Source organism: Erithacus rubecula (assembly GCF_903797595.1).
Source record: "Erithacus rubecula genome assembly, chromosome: 20".
Lineage (NCBI taxonomy): Eukaryota > Metazoa > Chordata > Aves > Passeriformes > Muscicapidae > Erithacus > Erithacus rubecula.
The window spans coordinates 3,738,213-3,760,698 of record NC_136672.1 but is presented as its reverse complement, the minus strand read 5'-3'; the positions used below and the strand labels follow the sequence as shown (position 1 = coordinate 3,760,698).

The following is a 22,486-nucleotide window of genomic DNA, read 5'->3' as shown; positions in this document are numbered from 1 at the left end:
TTTCACTTTTAACTGAGATCTTAACCTGCCACTCAGATCCCATTTCAGACATGAGCTGTCATTACCAGCCACAGCTTCATGTTCTTTCTCATGTTTATTTCATCCTTGCAAAAAAAAAAAAAAAAAAAAAAACAAAAAAAACCACCAAAACTCTGTAAACACGACTTGAGTGAAGCAAACCTGTTTTCCATAGTGAAAGTTTTTTCTGTTCTCCTTTCTCCCAGGCAGGCCCAGGGCAGTTTCTCCTGGGCTTTGCAGAGGCAGGAATCTTTCCAGCAACAACTGGATGCACTGTGAGCTGGTCCCTCATGACCCTGGCACTGCAGAACCTCAGCCAACACCATCACTGCTGCACGTGGGTTTGATTTTTGGGGGCTTTTTTTTTATTTGAGTCTTTGGGGGTTTTTTTGGGGGGTGGGGAAGTGTTTTAGAGTCTTTTTTTGTTGTTTAATATATCTTTTAATTTATTTTGGGATTTGGTTTATGGATTTTGTTGGGGTTTTTTTTTTGTTTTGTTTTTTTTGTTTTAGCATCTCTCACACAGCACTAATGACAGCAACCCTTCACAGAGGATGACCATATCTTCCAAAGGTTTTGGTTGCCTCATTTAGTTTGGTCTACTCACTTGCAGCCAGGGTAAAAATATTTCCCACTGTCCCCTCCAGGCTCAGCTTGCTCATTCCAGAGTGCACAAGGTGCCATCTCCCATTTCACTCCCCCTACATATTTCTGCCCATCTCCTATATCCTCTTAAAAAGCCACAAGCTTTTAACATAAGCAATTTAGCTTGGGAAAAAAAAAAAAAAAAGTGATAAATAGCAATAAAATAGCCAACTGCAGATATGAGATCCACAATGTGTTTGTCATTTAGATTTAATCAAAATGTTAATAGGCATTCAGTGTTATTTGAGAATTTCAGATGTATTTAATATGAGAGGATTTGCATATCTACCACTGAGTTTTTAATCCTTGATAAATGCGTAGAATAATCAATTATTCAATGAACATACAAGAGTTGGCTGATTAAATCTCAATTATAAAGGCAAGACTTACCCATTCTATTTATTATGACTGTTCTCTCAGCATTGCCTAATTAAGCCATATTTGATTATGGGGTGAAAAACATTTATTGCAGATATTGTGGCTCTGTAATTGATGCATATCTGTGGCCTGGCTGTTAAGCCCTAATAAATACATTTTAAACAGCTAATTATTTAATTAACCACACTCTTCCAAGCTCAGTGTAAACCATTCTGCAGCCCTGCCATGAAAGCCCTGAGAGGAATTAAAGCTCTGGAAGCTGCTGCAATGTTTCCACCCCTCTCTCCATGTGCCAGCTTTTCTTGGATGCTCTCAGCTCTGCCTCCAGTGCTTTGAAAAGAGAATCCACCACAAGGGTTGGGACCGGTCCAAACTGGTCTCTGCAGGATGGACATTGACACCTGAACTGGAACAGGCACTAGCAGGGGATGCTGTGGTTTTGTTTGTAGGACACATCCAGCTCCTTTCATTCATCACTTTTTTTTTTTTTTTCTTTAATTGTGCTGCTGACATCCTGCTCGTCCAGCAGGTTTTAGAAGCCTCACAGGTTCACTCCTGCTAAAAATAACCAGGGCCGAAGCCTTTATTTAAACAGCTCTTTTATTGAAAGCAGTGGTGACCCGAGGGATGGTTTATGCCGCTGCTGCTTAGCCAGTCCCAACGCCGGGGAGAAGGTGCCACATCAATCCTGTCAGGGGGCAGGTCGGGGTTCCAGCCTCGCGGGTGTGCTCAGGAACTCACCGTGACTCGTCTTGTTCAGGGGTGTTTCTCTGCACGGTCACTTTACAGAAGATGGTGAGCTGATGACCGGAGGATGAAGGCAATCTTTGGCAGTTGACAGCACAGCTAGCTGGATGGTGTTTTGAGGGTTCTCAAATCTTGTATTGGCTCGCTTTCTCAGGGGCTTTTTCTTTTCACGGGAACTCCCGCTGAAGAGTGGTGTTTTGGGAGTCTTGCAATTTTACATGTTGGGCACGGCCTTTTGATTGAAGGACAGGCCGGGAGCAGCAGCAGCTAGGCTGGAAATGAGGTAGGGGGGAGGGCGGGAGTGGGAAATAACAGAGAACCAACTGGAACAGGGAATACAACAAACTGGATTTAAGGAAGGGAATACAACTGGATTAAAGAATGAACTGGTGTTATACAGAACAGTGTATCAAAACAATAGGGTACGTGACAATTTTAACTCTTTAACAATTTTCATCTATTACAATTCCCCCCTTTATTTCTTTGATCGGTCTTTTAGACCGCATCAATTGAAATTTTGGGTTTTTGGGAATATAACTTTTTCAATTTTAGGTATTGGTCAAAGATTTCCTTGGCTGAATTGTGTTCTGGCTCTTGGGTTTCTACCATCATAACTTTAGTTTTTATCTGATTAACCATATTTGCGATGCTAGTCTGTATGGTAGAATTTATTATTTTAATTATACAGGGGAGTAGACATGGTAAAAATAAAAAACTTACAATTGCACTCACAATTAAAAAGGCTACCTTCTTCCACCACTTGGTTTTAAAGGACCAGAAGCTATCCCACCAGCTGGAGTCCATTAAGGGGGTCCATTTTTGGGTCCCTACATATGCTACTTTTCGCATTTCACTTGAGATATTCCGTATTACTTCACTCTTATCATCTATTTTTAAACAACACTCTGAGGTATTAAACTTTCCACATATTCCTCCTTCATTTGCTAATAAATAGTCTACTGCAAGCTGAATTTGATAAAGTACTGCTCGGGTCTGGGTTAATTGCTCTGTGATGTGGTCTAGTGCAAGAGCTGTTTTGTTTGATATTATTTCTAATACCACTTGTAGTTGGATAATTTGATTTAGCATATAAATCGGGGTACGATACCCCCATGACCCATCCTGCGCCCAAGCAGCTGGTCCATAAACTTCTATGATTCGCTCGGGGTCCAAACTTCTTTCCCCCATTTTTGAGTGCTTTCTATGTTAATTATACTTCTTCTCTTTCGATTAGTTCTTTTCAGATCATCGTATAAAGGAATCCCTAACTTTGAACCAGAGTCTTTTGGGAGTAGAAAGAATGCAGGCTTTATGATTCCGATTGTGCAGCTCCCAGCCCAGTCCCCGGGGAGATTGGTATAGGCGGTATTTCCGCATATCCAAAATAGATGTTCAGGAGCTGCCCAAAAGGTGTGATTTGTTTCGGTGGGGCATTCCCAATATTTAGATAGTTCTTTTATTTCCCAAAAAGGATTTATCTTTTTCTCAGCACATTCATACAAATTGTGCCCTTTGTGGTAAACACAACCTTTTTCTTTTTTATACATTGTCCAATACCTGTTGGGCTCTTGAGGTATCCACCTTGTAATTGAATTTTTTGTTGTTAGGTATCTCTTACAGGCCATAGTTCCTACAAATGTTTTATACTTATTTCCAACCCTTTTAATACATTCTTCTCCAATAATTTTATGTCTTAAATTCCATTGCTCTTTTTTTCGTTTTTGTCTAGGTAATTGGTATGTCTGGTTTGTTTGCTTCCACTTTAAGATTTCCAGGGGGTTTAAACTAATTCCCTCCCAAGGCCAAATTTCTGACATTTGCGTATTACCACACACCCAACAATTTGTTATGTTTAATTCTTTGCTGATTCTTTCGACCAGGTCTATAAATAGATTTTTCCCTAGGGGTATTTCCAATTCATTTTCTTTTTTTGTATTTACCACCAATTGTTTTTCTTTGACCAGGTCCATTAAGCCTTTTTGATTGCTTTCATGTTCAAAGCAGAACCAAGCTTCTCCTATAGGGCATTCCCCAAGCAACCGTTGCCGAAAAGTGGCAGTATTTTTGGCAATCCAATAGGTTTTCCCACTTTCTTGACAAGTGGAAATTTGGGAATGGTTAAAACAACTGGGATTTATATTAGCATGGATCCTGATTAAAGTTTCTAGGGTTTCCCCATCATATAATGGATGGTAACATTTACTGCATTTGGTTTCCTTGCCACTTGCTAGGTTGTTTATTAGCAAGGTTAGCAGTATTTTTCCCAAGAGTCCGGTATTAACCATCCATGGTCTCACCCGGGCTTGCCTCTTGGGGCCTGGGATCCCCTTGGGTAAGATCCTGACTTCCCAGAGTTTTCCCATTGCTCTCGGTTTATTAATTTGGGTGTTTTTAGAGGATGCTCTGTAGGAGAATTAGCTTTATGTTATGGTTGGAATTTAATTGGATGACTAAGACTGAATGATAACTAGGTGAAGCTTAGATTTGGAGGAGAATGTATGAACTCTTTAACTTACTGAAGCCTTATGCAACATTTATGTAACAACAGGGTCTATACTAAACTAATGGGAACTTAACGTTATGACAACAACAAGAGCTATATTGAACAAGCAAAAACTTAAGCTATTATAAAACTTGGTTTTTAAACAGGGGCTATTTAGGTCTTTTCAACTGTCCTTTTCTTCTCGTTTAAAGGTGAGTTTGAGGTCTGTAGGGCCTTTAACAATGGTCCATTCTGGGGTTCTCGGCTGAGATATTGCAGAGTCCGATCCACTGCTGGGAGGTGGAATTGGTCCCTTAATTCCGGAAATGTGGGTCCAGCCCTTCTCTTGGGTCCTTACTGCCGTGTGTGTAGTGAGGAGAACCTGAAACGGACCTTCAAATTTGGAGGTTAGTGGGGCGTTGTTCCACGATTTTATTAATACCCAGTCCCCAGGTTTTATTTGATGAATGTCAGTGTCCAAGGGAGTGGGTTGAGGAAGATACCCTTTTTTCCTTAAATCCGCCAATGTGGTCCCAATTGCTTGTATATGTTCTCTTGTAGCTGCCTCCCCTTCCAGATAACTTCCACAACTGTAAGGGATTAAAAGGAAGGGGAGTCCAAACATTACTTCATATGGAGAAGCCCCAATATAAGATCTTGGTCAGGTTCTAATTCGGAGTAGGGCTAAGGGAAGACATTTCAGCCAATTAATTCCCGTCTCCATAATTAATTTGTTTAATACATTTTTTAGGGTTTTATTCATTCTTTCAACTCTCCCTGAACTTTGGGGGTGCCACGGGGTATGTAACCTCCACTTTATTCCCAAGGCTTTTGTTATATCCTGTATTACTTGTGCGGTGAAATGTGGCCCTCTGTCTGAATCTATGTCATTTACAAGCCCATACCTGGGTATGATTTGCTCTAACAATATTTTGGCTACTACCTGGGCAGTTTCCCTTTTGGTAGGAAATGCTTCCACCCAGTGAGTTAGGTGCTCCACAAGGACTAGTAGATGTTTATTTCCTTGCACTGGGGGCATCTCTGTAAAGTCTACTTGGATGCTTTGAAAAGGTCTCAGTGCTATTTCCCTTCCTCCTGGTATGGCCTTCCTCATCTGTTTTTGGTTTGCCCTTTGACACGTTAAGCATCCTCCTACGATAGCTTTTGCTAAACTATACACTCCTACTTATAGGTGATCCCTTAAGAAGTGATCACATATTCCTTGAACTCCCCAGTGCGTTAGGTTATGTATCTCTTTTAGGATTTCCCGAGCTAGTGCCTTATTTATAAACTTTCTACCATCTGCTGTTAACCATTCTCCATGTTTCCCTTGGTGTAACCCCAATTTCTTTATTTCTTTTATCTCTGTTTCACTAAATATTGGCTTCTTTTTTTCATTTGGTGGCGTTTCGTCTAATTTTAACACACAAATTGGTTTTTCCATACTTTGGGCAGCTATCTTGGCTGCTTGGTCAGCCGCATGGTTCCCTCTCTCTTCAAAAGAGTCTCCCTTTTGGTGTCCTTTTATGTGTATGATGGCAATTTCTTCTGGCTTTATGAGAGACTTTAACACTGATTTAATTAAGTCTTTATGGGTTATGTCCTTCCCTTTTGAGTTGAAGAAGCCTCTTTCTTCCCATATTTTTCCAAAGGTGTGCACTATTCCATAAGCATACTTAGAATCAGTATATATTGTGCCTCGATCTTTAAAGGATCCAATCCCCTTTTCATGGCATACACTTCACAGCACTGGGCTGGCCAATGGGCTGGTAACTCCCCTTGCTCAAGAATTTTTAAAGCAGTGTTTGTCATTCCTTCAATTACTGCGTACCCTGACATCCTTTTTCCTTCCATTACTTTAGATAACCCATCAATAAACAATACTCTTCCATAGGGCAATGGTAAATTTTCTAAGTCTTCTCTTAGTTTAGTTTGTAGATTTATAATTTCTAAGCAGTTATGCTCAAGATTACCTCCTGGTTCGCCCATCAGAAACTGTGCCGGATTTACGCTTTTGGAAGTAATTAAGTCTAACTCTCTCGTTGTTATTAGGATGGCTTCATATTTTAGCATTCTAGGATCTGTCAGCCACTGTTGTGCTTTTTGGCTTAGTACTGTTCTTAAATCGTGGGGGGTGTGTACCCTGATTTTTCCTTGAAAGGTTAATATTTTCCCTTCTTCTACTAAAACTGCCGTAGCTGCCAGACCTTGAATGCATGTTGGCCATCCTCTCGCTACTGGGTCCAGCAATTTTGAGAGGTAAGCCACTGGTTTTCTGTGCCCACCCCATTCCTGTGTTAGTACTCCATATGCGATTCCCCCTTCTACATTTACAAACAAGTCAAACTCCTTTTTGAGCTCAGAAGACTTAGAACTGGAGCAGTGGACAATTTAGCTTTTAGTTTTTCTAATTGTTCATCATCTTTACTTGTCCAATTTACTGGGTCAGATTGTACTAATTTTTCATATAAAAATTTAACATTTTTTGAATATTCTTCTATCCATAGTTTACAATAGCCGAATAAGCCTAATAATTTCCTTATGTCTCTTTTTGTTTTTGGTGGAGGGATTGCCAATATTCCAGATATTCTTTCAGGGGTTAGCTTTTTATACCCTTCCCCTATGATGTGTCCTAAATATGTGACTTGTGACTCTACAAATTGCAATTTTCTTTTTGATACTTTTAAGCCTTTTCAACTTAAAAAGTTTAAGAGTTTGATACTAGTTCTTTTAACTTCATCTTGATCTTTTCCAGATACTAGTATATCATCAACGTAATGCAAAATTTGCACTTCACCTTGGGGGGTAAATTCTTGTAATAGTCCTTCTAATATATGTCCAAATAAATTTGGGGATTGTGCGAATCCCTGAGGAAGTCTTGTCCATCTAACTTGTTGCCTTGTCTTGCTTTCTGGGCATTCCCACTCAAAGGAGAACCAGTTTCTGCTTTCTTCTGCTAAGGGACATGCCCAGAAAGCATCTTTTAGGTCAATTACAGTGAGCCATGCATGATTTCTAGGTATTCTGCTTAATAATGTATACAGATTCGTTACTAGGGGATACTGGGTTACAGTTCTTTTGTTTACTTCTCTTAAATCCTGTACAAGTCGATATTTATTTTCTGCTTTTTTTACTGCTAGAATTGGGGTATTGTGGGGTGACACACAGTGCTCCAGTATACCTTCTGCTAACAGATGTCTGATGATCTCTGCCAGCCCTTTCCGGCTTTCTGCTGATATAGGGTATTGCTTAACCCTAATGAGAGGCCCTTCCTCTTTAATTCTTACTTTTATAGGTGCTATATTTAAGTAGCCATGTTTTCCTTCTTTTGCCCATACTTTAGGTTCTATTTTGTCTATATCTTTTACTGTTAGACTCATCAATTTGACAACCATTTTGCCTTTTTCTGGGATTACTCCTATGCCTAATTTCACTTGTAGATCTCTCCCTAATAGATTGCCTTCTAGCCAAGGTAAATATATGAAATCCGCAGTGCTTTCTCTTGAGTTTCCTTTTATTTCAATATTATCTATGATGTTTGCCATGAAGGGTTTTCCTCCTGTGCCTAGTACTTCACATGCCCCTTTTCCAATAGTTGTGCCTAGGGGTAACTGGCATAAACTTGATTTATCAGCTCCTATATCTACCACAAACTCTAGGTCTTCTTGATAGGGACCTACTTCTAGATTTACAATGGGATCTTGGTGTTTCTTTAGGTCCCCTAACAGATAGAGCCCATGACACCCCTATTCATCATCTCCTTCCCCTTTCAGCAACTTCTCAAGGGTCTCTTGCTCCCTAGCAATAGCTTCATCAAAAGTAACTTCACGACAATGTCTTTTTATATGTCCTACCTCTCCACAATAGAAGCACTTTGGTGGTTCTCTTGGCCCTTGAGGGGTTAACCAGAGTGGCTTAATCTTTCTTCCCTCTCCCCCTGTTGGGGGTGGAGGTGCCTCTTTCCCCTGCGTGTTTCTTCCTGCACCAACACTTTCCCAAGCTACTGCAACCATTACCCTTGCTTCCGATCTATTTCTTTCCTCCTCCCTTCTTAAATAGACTCGCAAAGCCTCCCTAAGCAGCTCATTTATGTTTTTTTCTTGCCAATCATCTAATTTTTCTAATTGTCTTCTTATATCCGGCCAGGATTTTGTAACAAATTGTAATTTCAAAAACGTCTGGCCTTCAGGACTGTCTGGGTCTACATTTGAATACTGCTGGAAATTTTTGCGAAGTCTGTCTAGCCAGGAGGCAAAAGTTTCATCCTTCTCTTGGGCTGCATCAAATGCTAGTTTAGAGTTATTGCTACAGGGAATTGACTCCTTAATGCCTCATATCATGAGACTCCTATAGTCTTCCATATTTCTCCTATCTTCTTGCCTATTCAGCTGCCATCCTGGGTCTGCTACTGGCAACTAGTGATCTCCTGGTGGTCCCAGTCAGTTTTCTCTTTCCCAGATTTTAATTCCAGCTGTTCTAATCAATCGTACCTCCTCCGGGTTGAATAATATTTTTAAAATGGAATTTAACTCCCCCCACGTGTTAATGTTTGGTCCTAGGAATTAGTCTACTTGGTTGGCGATGCCCACGGGATTCTCTACTAGGTTACCTAGCTCCTTCTTAAAACTCCTTATTTCTGATGCTGTAAGGGGAGCATTTACAAACCCTACCCCTCCATCTATGCCTCCCATTGGGACCTCTCTTAAAGGAAAGAGCTTTGTTTTCAAGCGTGTAAAATTTGGTGGCCCTTCAGGAGCTTTTACAATTAGCGATGGTACAGCAGGAGAGGCGTGCTGGGTTTCAGGGGTAAAATTAGCATTGGGGTTTGGTAGTCTTTGTTTCCAACTTGGGGGAGGTGCTGGGACAGCAGTTGGCAAGGGAGAAGGGCTTAGTTCAGGGTGCAGTTGCGGTGGCAAGGGGGAAGGGGTCGGGTCAAGGTGAGGGAGTGGTGGCAAGGGAGAAGAGTTCGGATTAGGGTGCGGGAATGGTGGCATCAGGGTTTGGGCACAGAAAGGGTGAGTTTTAGACAGAGTGCACTGAGGTGAAGGGACAGCAGTTTGACTTGTAGGCCCGGGAGACACAGGGGCTATAGGCTGCAGGGTTGTGGGGGCTATAGATTGGTGGGAGGAATGGTGGTGTACCATTGGATAAGCTGGGGGAGGAGGTAGTAGGTATTCGAGAGGGTCCCATTTGTGCTCTTCCTTCCCCCCCCCTTTCTCTTTCTTATATTCTTTTTGACTTTCCTGTCCTTTGAGCCTACATACTTTTACCCTTTCATTATATAACTTACACCCTTCCCAACAAGTAGTGTATTGTAACTCCCCTTTTTGAGACTCCCTTTGGTCCTTAAGTGCTGATTTAACATTGTACACATCCAGGGGTCTCTTGTGCTGCACCATGGCCAGGGAGATCTAAAGTCGGCCAAATTTCTACACAGAAATGTATCATTTTAATCTTATTTAAGTCCTTTATTCTCTCACCCCTTTCTTGAAAGGCTGACAAAACCTTCCAAGTCAAGCTAGTTCCAGTCACTACTTGGCCCAAGAGGCAGCTCTGGGCTGATCCCCACTTCAATTAACTCCAATTAACAAAAGAGGCAAAAGCACAAGAGCTTTGTAACTTCCATGGCAGGAGCCCTTCTGGAGGAGATTTGGGACATCACCAGGTGTCTACACTTTAATTTCAGCTACTGGAGATGTTGAACAAAGAAGAGAACCACAGTGTGCCCAAGATTTGTTTGTTTTCCCTCAGCTATGAGAATTTAACTCCTCTTCCTTGCTGAGACTCTGATACCAGAAAATCTACCACAGAAACAGAAAATGGAAAGGGTCTGTGTGAGATGAACACACACACCCACAGCAGCAGCTCCCAAATACATCAGGTAGGCTGGGAGCAGATTTAATGGCCCTGCTGAAGCTCAGTGACTCTCTGGTGCTTTTCTGCAGGGCTTGGAGATGTGCAGTTTAGATTACTGTCTTTTCCTGTGATTTAAAATGAGCATTGCTCTAAGTTTTCATTTCCTTCAGATCAAAACATTCAACCTGCTCTAACTACCCAGATTTAAAGCACTTCCCCAGCTCATATTTTTTTAAATGTGTTTGCTAATCCAAAGCAAGATTTGCTAATGCAAACCTGGTGGGACATAATTGCAGCAGACAGCAACATAAGTAGAAGGAGTTGGAAGGATTAAGAGCTACAGAAACAACCCCAAAGCTCCTCAGAGAGCCAGCAAAGTGAATCTGCTGCCTTTCCCAGGCAGGATTCTTCCTAGCAAGGGATCTTGCAAAATACCATAATTGAATTATCCATCTGTTTATTATCAGAGAATTATCTGCTTCAGGGTTTCCTCCTCCTAGAAGCCAGAAATGGTGAAAATTTGAAAAACAAAAACCCCAAAAACATGGAAAACTGAATGCAAAGCACCACGGTCAGCCCCAGCCAATGCCTGTGTTTGGGATCAGAGGAAGTTTAATTGCATTTGGTCCTTAGAAAACAAACACTGGCAACCCCAATATCAAACAGTGTTACCCACAGTCACTGTCCCAGCCACCCTGGTGCCTCTTGATCTCCTTTGGACCACCAAGGGAGTACAAGAGGCAACAACAATCCAAGCCCCTTGAACACAGGGATGCTGTGACTTTCTCTGCAAACCAAACATCCTGGTTTATTTGTTAGTGATGGATCCTCTTCAGCAGTTCTACATGGTCCCTTATAAGGGAATTACAAATAAATTACACTTATAACTTATAAAGTAATTACAATTTGAATGTAATTTTGACCCCAAGCCATTTTTAATCCCACAGAATATTAAGTACCAACTCCCATCTAACAGACACTGGCATTCCCTTTTCCTCCAGCTATAATGAACCTCAAAGTAACAACCCTGCTCTTCTCTCTCCTCAACCAGCCAGGCTGGTAAACTGGACCCAGAAGTTCCACCCACAGCACCCCAAGGATTATTATCATCTCAATAAATTTGGAACCATTTGTTATGTGCCTCTAACCCAGGTTTGATGGCAGCAAACAGCACACTGGCCTTGCAGAGGATGACAAACACCCACAGCCTCTTTGAGCAGCCAGTCAGGTGCTTCAAAGACTCTGAAAAAACCAGGCAAATGTAACAAATCATACCAGAACTGTGAAAAAACAATGCTGAATATTGATGATTTAAAAATTAGTCCAAACCAGCTCAATAGCTTGGGGGGGGGTTTTTTGGGTTTTTTTGGTTTTTTTTTTTTTTTTTACAGTGTCTCAGAATCACTCAAAGGAGAATACTCCCTTATTTTTATCTTGGGGGAGTGTGTAGAAGCTATTTCACACTGGGGCTAAATGCAGACTCTTTGGATAAGGCATATATTAGATTATGAATAAAAATACAGCTACCTGCATCCTCCACCCCCAGCTGATGGGGAGATGGCAGGGATTCCTCTGGAGTGGGATCATCTGTTTGCAGCTCTGAGCTGCTTTTTCCTGGGAGGAAGAGTCAAAGCTGAAGATCTATCATTAGGACTTATCTTCAAAAGAATTTTAATGAAGCAGAAATCCTAAACTGGAAAATTAAAGAGCCTCCTGTTTTATCCCTGGTATCTAAATCCTGTAAGCAACATGAAAGACACTGAAATATTTCTAAGCCTGAATAATACAAAATGTACAGATGAGAATCTTCCTCTGATGAATATTTGATAGGAATAGTCTCAGCAGGAAATGTGGAGAGCACCTTCACTCCCAAACACATCTGTGTGTGCATGCAGAAAGCTCTAGAGGCTGACACACTACCCAAGAGTCTAAAATCAAGAGATTTTGCCATGCAAAAGCACAAACATAAACTTCTGTGTTTCTTTGCACAAACTCCTCCTCACTGTGATGTTCATCAGTCTCTCCCTTCACCCTGTTCCCCTTTCAAGAACTTCCACATGGGATATTTCCAGGTTCTAGCATAAAAAAATCTTGTTCCTAAAGCAGTTCATTCAGCACAAACTGACATGAGGAATATCTCTCTCACAACAACTTTTGTGTGGCTGTATCTGCTCCACACCACATTTACTGTCAGTCCCTCTCCTTGGGCAGCAGCTGCTCAAACCCCATTGCTGAGATTAACCAAAACCTGGGAACAGCTTTCCCTGGGGCCAGGTTGAGGTGTGAGCTCAGCTCAGAGGAGTTACAAGGGAATAAACTCGAGCATAGACTGTGAATGATGCCACCAGCAGAAGGCTTCAGGGACAGAGCAGGCAGACACTTCATCCCGGGCTGGACCTAGACCTAGACATGTCTTGGGTTGCAGTACAGGATGTGTCCAGCAATGTATATTCTGTCCCCATCTGCTGCAGCCAGGTGGGGCAGTGACCCTGATCTCCTGGCACATATTATCTGCTAATGGGCCATCTTTAAACCAGCTGGGCAATCATCTTTATCTTTCCCATGACTCAGCCTTCATCCAGGAGGTATCACCTGTTAATGGGCCATTGTTAAAAACTGGGTGTGGCAGCAATTCTTGTCTCTGTGGGAATTCCCTCCTGTTAATGGGGCATTGTTTAAAACTGGGTGTGGCAGTGACCCTGATCTCCTGGCACATATTATTTGCTAATGGGCCATCTTTAAACCAGCTGGGGCAATCATCTTTATTTTTCCACAGCCCATCCTCTCTCCAGGAGATATCTCCTGTTCATGGCCATTGAGTCCCAGTGCATGACTGATAAAATTCCATCATCCCACTGGGAGATGCTCCAGCCAGGGGAGGAGCCAAGCCTTTCCTACCCAGATAAAAACTGAGATTTTGGACACCAAGGGACCTTCTTTCCACTGGATTCCAGAGGAAAGCCAGACCTTTCCACATCATCCCTGCACCTTCAGAGGAAACTGCACCTTCTCCAGGAGCACTGCTCCAGCTGAATCACATCTGCCACTGCAGGAGATGCAGCCACCATTGAATGGGACTGTGCCAACACCCTGACTGACTGACAGGTGTCAGCTTGGATTCTGACTCTGGCAGGGTTTGGGATTGTTCTTTGTAATACTGCATTTCTATTTTAATTTTCCTAGTAAAGAACTGTTATTCCTAATTCCTATATATATGCCTGAGAGTTCCTTAATTTCAAAATTATAATAACTTGGAAGGAGGGGGTTTATATTCTTAATTTCAAAGAGAAGCTTCTGCCTTTATTGGCAAACACCTGTTCTCCAAACCAGGACAGCATGGAATTATTTTGTGTGCTGGAGTTGTGCTTTCTAGACCTTGGTGGCCCCAGCCCATGGCTCTGCTTTAGCATCCTTCCTGCTGACTCTTCCCAGCCTTTAGGAACATCTGTCTGTCTTTCTCCATCCTCCTAAAATAGCCTATTTTTAACAATCCAGGGAGTTCCCTCCCTCATTAAATGGGTATGCCCAGAGGTGTGGCAGCTGGTGTCTAATCTAAGCACAGGAATAGACATTAATAAAAGCCTTTACACTATTACATCATTAAACAGCACTATGTAATAGTGTTTTCCTGTTTAGCATCAATGCCAACTCCACTGCAGTATTCACCATTAAGTCTTCTAAATGTGCTTTCACTGATGTAAAAAAAAAGATGTTTGAGGCCACAGAGTATTAAGTAGGGATTTCCTTCCTTTACTGGTATTTCCTTCTTCTTTAGCTGAAAGGAGCATCAGAGTCACAACTCTTGTCCTCCTTTCCCCTCAATTGGCCAGGCTGTTTGACAGAGCTAGAGGAGATTTAACCACAATCATAAGTAATAAATAGAAGCTCTGAGGTGCTAACACTGTGTGTTTGATGTTCTTAAGACACATCCTGTTTTGATGTATCTTCAAAGGAAAAAAAAAAACCAAAAATTAATCTTCCAAATCTTACAAATTAAAATTGCTCCTGAGGAAATACACTGCCAGCACAAATATTAAGGAAAGCTTCCCAATGAAGAGTTGAGGTTTTGAGGCATTACATATGCCTGCCTTTTTATTTAAAGGCTTTGAAGGTAGATGGTAGTTATACTGGGGGCTTGCTTTAGCCCCGTTGGCCAAAGGACACCCACAGAGACAGAAAGAGCTGCCTGTGGGTGGATGCCAGCTAGTGCAAGGTGCAACTAAACCACAGAGAGCTGCAAAAGGTGGTGACATCCCCTCCTTCACTTGCTGGCTCTGCTGAGAGCACTTGCAGAGTGAGCTCAGGGCTGCTGGGTGTCCTGGGCACACTGGGAACATCCATCACCTTCTTCCCCAAAACACTGCACCTCCTTCAAGGCAACTCCTGCACTCTGTGCCTGTTGCAGGCAGCCCAAGATGCAGCTCTGGGCATCTCCCACTCTTTCCAGGATGTCTGGCAAATAATTCAGCTTCAGAGATTCACAGTGCCCACAGAGCTCACGTTTCACAATTTAACCACAAAGAGCTGGGTTGTTTTCCTGAGACCAAACTTCTGCTGGAGGACAGCAGTGGTGCTTCATGCACCCATATCAGCGGGACTGCCCAAGGATCAGCTCCCCCAAAAACCCAGCTGCTTTCTCTCAGTATTTCTAACCTAGAGCTGTAGGACCTGCAGTTTTCAGAACACACAAAAACCAACCAAAAAAACCCCAAACACAGCCCAGAGTGATTCTACCTCCAACAAGACCAAAACAGCACTTACCTCAAAATCCTGGCAAGTGGCTCAACCAAACCAGGCTCCTCTCCTCCTGCTCCTCTGGTTTGCATTGTGGCTCCCTGAGTGCCTCAGGAGACCTCAGCTGCACCTCACCACCTGGCCATCTCAGCTGCAGGGAACTGAAGTGGGGAATTAATTTCCTGCCACCTGCTGATGTGAAATGGCCTCTGTACCCAGCTGTGTAACGTTAAGAACATCAGAGCCACTTCAAGAGGATTACATGTATAGCTGAGCAGCCTTAAAACTTACTAGGGAAAACTTACTCCCAACAGCAAGGAATCTTTCAAACAGCAAAGGAGGTTTCAGAACTAATAATATGTTGTCCAAGTAGACACAAATACTCTGTGGTTTGGTTCATATGTGACTCAAAGTGAAGAGCATTTCAAGAATATAGCAGCATTTTAGGGGAACCTTGGTATGGACAGCTGGGCCACCCAACAGCTGGCAGGGTTCAGCAGCAGCTCGTGTCACATCACATTTCAGGGGACTGGGGGCAGCAGATGAGTGCTGCAGAAAGGTAATTGCACAGCTCTTATGTGAACTGAGTAATGGGTAATATTTTCTATCTCCAATTATTGATCTGAGTCTTGGGTTTATGCCTGAATGTGCCCACTCCTCCAAGGAATGTCCCTGATTTCCCTATAAGTATTCAAGTGCAACTGCTAAACATCTCTGATCCTAGCAGACAGATAGCTCTGTATGTGTGAGCATGGTTTTTCCCAGCCAGTAAGAAATTTTCAACAGCTAAAATGGTGAATAAATTAAATAATAATTTAAGAAAACCCCAAGAAACAAAAAACCCCCAAAACATAACCAAAACAAACCCCCCCACAACAACAGAAAAACCCAAACCCAGCAGCCCCAGCCCTCCAGCACATAATTTTTTGTTTACTCTGTCTCTTGGGCAGGTTCTTTGTTAATGCCACAGACTAGTGGTCCCCTCTGCCTATTTTGTCCCTGCTAGACAGAGTCCATGATCCACGAGCAGCTGAGGCTCATGGCTGTACCCCAAGCCCAGACACTGATCACTGCTCTGAGCTGGAGCTCAGAGGTGCCACTGGATTTATTCAGGATCTGTACAAATGCCAAGTTATGTGGAAGGAGTTGAGCATTGTAAACTGCATCTCTCCACACTGGGAGATACCTGGGACACTCAGACAAGCTCTAACATGAGGAATCAGAAGTTATCTAACTATGGGCAGGGTTTCTGACCCCAGAAGGAAGTTTGCTGCATCTTTGAGTTTTCTGTGCTTTCAGACAGACCCCCTGGAGAACACTGCTTTTGACCTGAGGTCTTGGAGAAGGCTTCTAAATTTGAGTGATGAAGTTAAAATCATGAGTGTGTAGTGAATTAGAAGTGTGTGCTTTCACATGGTGATGGGTTTTAAATTTGAGATTTTTATAGTATAGCAATAGGTATGTGACAAGATGGAGGATTTTGAGTGGTGTTTCTTTCTTTGTTCATCTTTCTTCTTTTTCCTTCTTCTTCATGGGTTTCAGGTATTTGTTTCTGTTGATCAGTCAGTGTCACACTGAGAGTCACAGGAATCTAGCTATTGGGCCAGAAGTATAAATAATATAGGTGTTAATCTCTGTTGGACTATTTGGCTTTAAAAGACCTTGCAGCAACTGCATCTTTTGTCATTTTTCCTCACTTCTAGCAGGCAGCTGGAAGTGCTTTCATAGGCTCTGTACCTTCTGATAAAATATAATAAACATCAAAGCCCGAACACGAGAAAAACTGTTTCAATTTTGTTTTGTTAATCCTGGCTCTGAGGGAAAATAGACGAGACTGAGACAAACCACTAATTAGGTGATACAACGCCCTCAAACCTCTGCAACAGAGGTTGGGTCTGCAGGAGCCAGACTGCTGCTGCCTGAGCTAGCAGAGCACACAGCAGAGGTGCTCAGGCTGATGGGCTTTGTGATATAAAAAGTAAATAGTGATGCAATGCTGAGAAACTCAGCAGGGGATGTCAGTGACTAGAAATATCATACACCTACTCACCACTCTGATGTGGAGTATCGATTTGAGATAAATAAACCACAAGGAAGATAAAAAGATTATATCATCTATGACTGTCAGAGCAAGTTAATTTCGTGCCATAATGGAGATGTTACAGTCATCAAACACAATGTGGCACTGGCACACAACAAACATCCTGCTGGAAAACAACAAGCAAAATCAGGAGTTGCTTTCTCTTATGTCTTTGTGCTAGGAAGTAGATGAGGTTTGTTCATTAAAAAGTCAAATTTTTAAAATGCGAAGTAATGACAGTGGTGCCAGGTCATCACTGGACAGGTTTGATTGTCACATTATCCTCTTCTACCTCACTCCATGCAACAACAGAACTACAGGAATATGAGGGATGTGTTTATGTTGGTGGGATTGAAGGAAAACTGCTTCACTGCCTGACTCAGGGGCCTCAGTCCAGGGGTATCAGCTGCCCAGTGCCTCAGCTCTTCTTTAAACTGGGAATTCTGTACTGCATTAATTCATAACTAAACTCCATATGAAGTGTTGGTTAACAGTCTTCATATTTTGGTCAGACAAAATAATCCCTCTAGACCTGAGATTCAAGGACACTCTACAGCCTCAGGGTCTGAAAAATATTTTTTAAAAAGTTAACTGGGGAGAAGCAAACTGGGGAAATATTGCTTCATTACATGAAGCTGTAATTGGAGGATTAACCTCTGATATGTAAATAGACCAAACTTCTAATTGTCTGGATCATTGTCCATTCTGGGTGTAGCCCCTTGGAGAGGCTTCATCTGCCCTCAATGTACCAGAAGGCCTTCACTAAATGTATCCACTTTTATGCTTTTTACTTTGCTGGCCTCTGTTTCTAGGTAAGCCCAAAAAAGGCATCAGTAGCACAGAGCACGGCGTGGCAGTGACAGCGACAGTGACAATGACAGCGAGGGAACCCAGGGGCCACAGCTGCAGCCCAGAGCATGGTGTGGCAGTGACAGTGGCATTGACAGGGACACTGAGGGGCCCAGGGGCAGGGCAGGTGTGACACAGCTCAGAGGAGGAGAGTAAGGCTGGTTTCAGGTGCGGCTCTGCAGAAGCGGTGCCCCAGCCCTGCAACCACATCTGCAGACACACTCACAGGTACCATCTCAGCCTGGGGACAGGCAGACCACAGACCAGCCCCCCTGCTCAGAAGCAGCACGCTTCTGAGCACAAACAAAAACCCAGGTCTCTGCAGCAGGTCTCTGAAAAACCACAATTTTTTGTCTTAAGACACGAGAGCGGCCCAAGAGAAGCGAGCCGCACAAAGCACGTTATTAAGAAATGTAATTATTTTTATTATGGGTATTTCTGCCTCTTTTTGTTCCAAGTGGTCTGAGCATTAGGGCTAACCATGGAATAAGAGGCACTGGGAGAAATGCCCCTCTCTGCCTTCAGCCTAGCCCACTGAGACAATTTCTCACCATGACCATCACGGTGAGATTTACCAATAAATTACCAGGAGGACAACAGCCATCCTTTCAGTGTTGGATCCCTCCTGGTTCACCAAATCCTGGACAAGTCTAAAAGCTGCAAAACCTCATATTGGGCTGTTCATTTGAGTTTTTCTGTGAGTTATAAACCTGGCAGGAATTCTCCTCTATTTTGTCTTTTGGCTTGGACAGAAATATAACGTTCTATTTTTCCATGCTACAACTTTATTTCAAAACGCCCTTACAAGAAGGAGCACATGGCTCTCTGTGAAAGTACTGTTTTTAATTTTAGCCTTGAAAGTCATTAGGAACTGTAATTTCTTTACCTGCAGTGTGTACACACAAGCTTCATTTCTGTTTTAAACCTTAAAAACTGTCCAGGCTTTTAAAAAATAAAATAAAATAAAGATTTTGAGTCCAAAAGCTGTTACCAAGTGCCATCATTTGAGAAGACTTCCTAGAAGCTTCCACTGTGAGCATTAGAAAGTATAAGAATGAAGGTAACAGAGAAATCCACAATGTTACAATAATCTTATTTCTCAGAAATCACGAGCGTTTGTGAAAAATGTCACTTCTACGTTGAGACTTCAAAGGTCACTCACCCACAAGCCCATTGCCAATTGTCTCTAAGCAGACATAATATATATTACAATAGTGGAAACCAAGAGTGGTGAACTGGCCCTAGTGATTTCTCGGAAGATTTGCCCCCAAGTTATAAGGCAGTAATGGGAAACCAAGTGTGTCTTGGTTTGGAGGACAGGTGTCTGCCAATAAAGGCAGGAGCCTTTCTTTGAAATGGAGAATGTAAACCCCTTCCTCCAAATTATTATAATTTTAAAATTAAGGAGCTCTCAGGCAAAGATGTGGAAATTAGGAATAACAGTTCTTTACCAGGAACATTAAAATAAAAATACAGTATTACAGAGCACAAACCTAAAACGCTGCCAGAGTCAGAATCCAAGCTGACACCCGTCAGTCAGTCAGGGTGGTGGCAGCAGTCCCATTCAATGGTGGCTGCATCCTCCTGCAGTGGCAGATGTGGTTCAGCTGGAGCAGTGCTCCTGGAGAAGGTGCAGTTTCCTCTGAAGGTCCAGGGATGATGTGGAAGGGTCTGGCTTTCCTCTGGAATCCAGTGGAAAGAAGGTCCCTTGGTGTCCAAAATCTCAGTATTTATCTGGGTAGGAAAGGCTTGGCTCCTGCCCTGGCTGGAGCATCTCCCAGTGGGATGATGGAATTTTATCAGTCATGCACTGGGACTCAATGGCCATGAACAGGAGATATCTCCTGGAGAGAGGATGGGCTGTGGAAAGATAAAGATGATTGTCCCAGCTGGTTTAAAAATGGTCCATTAGCAGATAATATGTGCCAGGAGATCAGGGTCACTGCCACACCCAGTTTTAAACAATGCCCCATTAACAGGAGGGAATTTCCACAGAGATAAGAATTGCTGCCACACCCAGTTTTTAACAATGGCCCATTAACAGGTGATACCACCTGGGTGAAGGGTGGGTCATGGGAAAGATAAAGATGATTGCCCAGCTGGTTTAAAGATGGCCCATTAGCAGATAATATGTGCCAGGAGATCAGGGTCACTGTCCCACCCGGCTGCAGCAGATGGGGACAGAATTCCCATTGCTGGCCACATCCTGGATTGCAGCTCAAGACTCAAGTGTCTCTTTTTTCCTGTCCTGCCAGAGCAGAGTAATAAATTCCATCATCTGAGTAAGAAATCATTACTAATATTGGTAAAGCATCACTTGTACCATGATCCCCAGAATAAGATTTACATCTCGTGTGATTCTACTAAGAACAGATGGACCAAATGTCTCAGGGTGTCATGAACTGCAGAGAGGGATGAACTTAAATGCTCTCCCAGAGAGTTAATAATTACTAATTATTGATTCTAATTCATAGTAGGAATGAAAGATCATCTTCCACTTGGCATGTGGATTGTTTAGACATTATTCCCCTTACAGACAGAAAGCACAGGAGTGTAGCAGAGCATTTCTAACATCTCAGGTGGAAGTCTCTGGGGTCATGGATGTGTTCTCCAGGGAGTGTTTCAGACACATGCCAGTCGGTGGAGTCAAATACCAGCAAAATAATGGTTCTTGTGAAGTAGTTACACAGCAATTGGAACCATCCAGAGAGTTCATCCAGCCCTATCAGCAGTTAATTACAGAGTGGAGTCACCTCCCATCCACAATTGGACAGATAAACTACTTGCAATAGACAGATTGTGATAACACTGTAAACTTTAGTGTTAGGACAAAATGGTTTCTTCCCTTTAGTCCCTTCTTCCCTTTAGTCAGTATTTAGGCTGGCTGCTTTATTTCCATTTCTTAAATTAAAAAAATATGTGAGATACTTGTAGACAAGGCAGCATGCTCTGGCTATATGAGAGAGTAATGTATGATGAGTAATGCGTTGATTTTCTAAAAAGCAAGTTAAAACCTGTTGAGACTCCAAATGAAATTGGAATGATTTCTTGCCTGTTGCACAAAGCCAGTAACCAGTCATTCCTGAAGGATTTGAAACAGTGTTAAAAACCATGCAAAACAATATAAATTCTGTTAAATTTATACAAGCAGTAAAAAAATTCATTAGCCAAATATGTCAGATTAAAGAAATGGCAACAAATAAGCATTTTCAGCACCTCAAAGCTCAAAGCTGTGAGAAAACTCAATCTGTGAACCAGAAAAAAGAAAAACCCTGCATGTTTTCAAATTGACTGTAAACTGACTGCTAATATATTGCAAGTTGAGGGTTACAAGGCATTAAAAAAGAAACTAAATGCTTTGGAAAACAGTGCTTACAAAAGTTTGCATGCCATAAGTAGAAATAGGGTTTTTACAAACACAGAGAGCCTGAGAAATCAGCAGTTAGCAACTTGTCTTCAGCAGAACCAGCAGTGCTGGACATATTTTGGTCAGGCTCTCTGAATTCCATACCAGGATGAGTTACTGGATGGAAAAGGAGTCACAAGCAGCCACCAGCAAGAGACAGGTGGGAGAAACTGGCTGCAGACCACTCTCCTGGGTGGGTTTCAGACATGGATCATGCAGCACTCACAGCTGCAGGAGCACATGAAGACTGCATGGCAGGATTTACTGGAGAATTCCAGTGTCCTGCAGTGTGTCACAAGAGCAGAACCTGCTTCTCTCCTGTCTCCTGCAAAATGTTTTGTGCTCAACTCAGCTTATCAGCCTCCTTAGCACCTGAGTTCAGGCACATCCTTGTCACACACACCTGAGTCAAGAGGCTAAAATGCTTTTTCCAGCTAAATTTTCCAGAGTCTATAGGCTCCATCAGTGCTAATCCACGTGTGCTGGTTGATTTCTTCAGTTTGGCAAATAACCAAAAGTTATTCTTGATGAGCCTTCCCCTTCCCAGGCACTCAGCCCAGGCCACTCCATCCAGACCTGGCCCCTGAGTCATTTCACACACTCTTTGTACTTTGCCTCTTGGGTTTTCTCTGCTTCTGACCTTGCTCATCTGCCTTGGCTTGCTCCATCCCTGTTCCACAAACTCTGGAGCTGCAGCCCTGCCTCCCACCTGAGGCTGCTTTGCTCCCAGCTGCAATTCCTGTCCTTTATCCCAGGAATGGGGCTGAGGACATCACCAACACTCTGATACCATTCTCACTGCTGCAGTCCCATCTCAGCCTCAGAACTGCACTTCCAACCTCTCCTGGAAAATTATTTCCCTCTCAGGAGGCTGAGATGAGAGACAGAAAAAGAAGCAAAGGCAACAGAATTAGCCCAGAGCAATTCTGTCTGCAACTGTGGGGGTGAAAATTATAGTTTTTCTTCTTTCCAGGGAAGTTCTGAGACAACTCTGCATCTTCAGATATTCCAACCCTCTTGGGCAGCCAAACCCCCAATTAATCCCTGACACTCTGGGGCTAAATTCCCCAGCAATTCATCCACCACTGCTTGGGATAACTGTGGTGCTGATTCTCTACTGCTCTGCACATGCACAGCCCATGAAATGCCTCAGTGTGCTCTTTTTTTAAAAAATTGTTTACACCAAGCCAAAAAACCACCTCCACTACTGCTTCACAGCTTTTTTTTTTTTTTTTCCTTCACCGTTGTGGTCATCTCTGCACGGCAGTGTTTTCACAGAAAGCTGATTTCA

The 22,486-nt window shown here is 42.6% G+C and overlaps 1 long non-coding RNA gene across 2 annotated transcripts; it reads right to left on the bottom strand.

The window, feature by feature from the left end:
• Positions 1-523: 523 nt before the first annotated feature.
• On the bottom strand, positions 524-15,069 carry LOC306810705. Of its 2 annotated transcripts, none has more exons than XR_013776522.1 (5): positions 14,215-15,069; positions 11,654-11,740; positions 10,869-11,368; positions 9,704-10,828; positions 524-1,622 (listed from the first exon to the last, which is right to left on the bottom strand). It is a non-coding gene; the product is annotated as an uncharacterized lncRNA (long non-coding RNA). The 2 variants fall into 2 exon arrangements; XR_013776523.1 differs by having other exon boundaries at positions 14,861-15,015.
• Between the last annotated feature and the right edge of the window lie 7,417 nt (positions 15,070-22,486).